Source organism: Mycetomoellerius zeteki, unplaced genomic scaffold (assembly GCF_001594055.1).
Source record: "Mycetomoellerius zeteki isolate Tzet28-1 unplaced genomic scaffold, Tzet1.0 scaffold222, whole genome shotgun sequence".
In the NCBI taxonomy this organism is placed as follows: domain Eukaryota; kingdom Metazoa; phylum Arthropoda; class Insecta; order Hymenoptera; family Formicidae; genus Mycetomoellerius; species Mycetomoellerius zeteki.
Genome location: NW_017257195.1, coordinates 137193 through 139933, shown reverse-complemented (window position 1 = coordinate 139933; position 2741 = coordinate 137193).

Sequence of the window (2741 nt, the reverse complement as noted above, 5' to 3'; positions counted from 1 at the left end):
TTAAGATCAATAAAAACAACAAATAAAGGGCGAAGTAAGAGTCAATACGCAAAAATTTTTTTATATAAAGAGTCCTTCTATTTGTTTAATATCAATAAAAACAATTGAAGTATATTTTATTAATTCCACACACACACACACACACACACACATTCTTAAATTAGAATGTTATAAGTATAAATATCAGTCCTTATTTATATCATCCTTGATTACACTGTCCAACAAAGTCTTTTTTGCAACATAAATGTAAAGCATTTTCGATCTATTTATGCCTGTTGAATACGAATTCGTTGGCCAGAGTCTATCACGTCACAATTTAAAAAAAAATGATACCAAAGAGGCTAAAAACGACGATTTTAAAGGTATTTTTATGACGTTGCATTGTCAGTAAATTTTTTTTCTAAATTTCATTAATATCACTTAAAAGCAGTGTTGGAACAGATATAGATATAGGTATTGTGTGGGAAAAGTATTTAGATATAAGTATAGATACATTTTTTTACAATTACCTAAGTATAGATACAGATATAAATAAAAAGTATCTGAAAATTTAGATATTTTTTAGGTACTTTCAACAAAAAAAAAAGGAAAAATGGGGGAAAAGAGGAAAAGTAGAAGTAATAAGCAACGTAAATTAAATATCACATTTTATTTGTTTATTTTAACAAAACCCAGACTATAACATTAAAATCGGTTTCATTAATAGTTTTAAATAAAAATCGAGTATTATTTAGTTTTATGTACATGCATATGCATATCTATAAAACTGATAAATCATAAAATTAATTCTACTCGTTATCAATTTTTTACTCTTGATTACATAAATTTTTAGTTTTAATGAACAGCTTTAATAAGAATATCGGTCTTTAATTAGTATATCAGCACATAGGTACTAATACTAGATTGCTAATTTCTGAGTTGATTTTGTATGCTTTTCAACAAGCTACACAGATTTGACACGGTATGAGGCACAATGTATCATTACATCCTTGTTGTTCGTCAATGTTAAACAAGGATGAGATGATCTGTGTTATACTGTGTCGCTTGTAGGAAGGCACTCTTAATGACGGCGATAGTATTTGTGTATAAATACCTTGTATCTATGTATCTAAAACTTAAAAGATACCGTATAAAAAAATAACTAGATACGGATATAGGTATCTCCGCCTATAAGGATCTATGTAATGCACTTAGGTACAGCTAAAATATCTAGATACTTTTACCTAGATACGTTCCAACACTGCTTAAAAGTATCAATATTTTATGATGTTGCATTGTCAGTAAATTTTTTTTCTAAATTTCATTAATGTCACTAAAAGTATCAACATTTAGATTTAAAACATTTTATTTTGTTTAGATATAATTTTTCGTTTTCAAGATATAGCAATTTGAAAATAGCTTTTTTAAAGGTTTAAAGGCTTTTTTCTATCTTAATACTGCATTATGGAAGGTAAGTTTTTTATAGTACTTAAATAGCATAATCCTCATATAGCACTGATTAATGCGGAAAATTTTCAGAAATGTTTCAATCTTTCATATCTCATGTACAACAATTCTGAAAGGATTCTGCAATATGTCATATGAAATGTTTTAACAGAAATATTTCTAAAATCTATCATATGCAATAAATTGAAAAACATATTTAAACAGAACAAAAAATCATCATGATGTTAAAATGGTTCCAAAATGTTTACTAAAAATCATTCTTTTATCAATCATGATTCAGTTTAACAATGTCATTTTAATGTTATTGTGATTTGTTCTGCTTTAATTGTGAAAAACTTTTGTATATGAATAATGATATTGTGTGGAAACTGCAGGTATGATTTTTAATAGTAATTATGTATATGTGCTTATACATATAATGTGATTAATTAATCAAAATAATTGGCAATATAATTACTATTTTTTAGAAATACTTTAAGTTTATTTCAATAAGTTTTGTAGTCTGTGTAAACAGATCACAAATCTCTTAATAAATTTTAAGTACTTCAAAAATGATAAAATACATGTTTAATTGATACTTAAACAATATTTGGTAAATGTTTACTTTAAGGGATCCAGCTCCGATGATCTTGACCTTGACATATGTTGTCAAGGTCAAGATCATCGGAGCTGGATCCCCTAAAATCAAGGTCATCGAAGCTGGGTCCCCTAAAGTAAACATTTACCATGTTGCAGACATATTTCACAATTTTTATAAAATGTTTCACTTTCCAGTTGGAATATTTGAAATATTTTTGATCTTACGGTGCTGTATGGGTCAGATTATAAATAAAAAAGAAATTAACAAAATATAATATAGCAGATAAGAATATTATATCTTCAATGATTCAAGATTGTAATCTTCTTGCCATATTTTATTTTGTCAATTTCACATATTGTACTTTTTTTTTTAATACGATCTGATTATATTATGTAAAATGTAAATAATCTAAATGTAAAGTATCTTTTTACATAATGTAATATTGGTGGAAAAAATAAAAAAATCATTCTCATACAGAAATTAAACAAAATGCTGAAAACTGAATAATACTTTCGAGTGATAATAACATATAAGAAAAATTTGCTACCGATGTTCTAAAATCTAATATCATAAAAACTTTCAAATTCGTCGTTTTTTGCTTCTTTGATGTTATTTTTTTCGTAATTGTGATAAAAATTTGTTTACCAACTTTTTTTTCTTCTTTCGTTAGAAATTATCGTAACTTTTTCCGAGAACGACATCGTCTTTGCTCCGC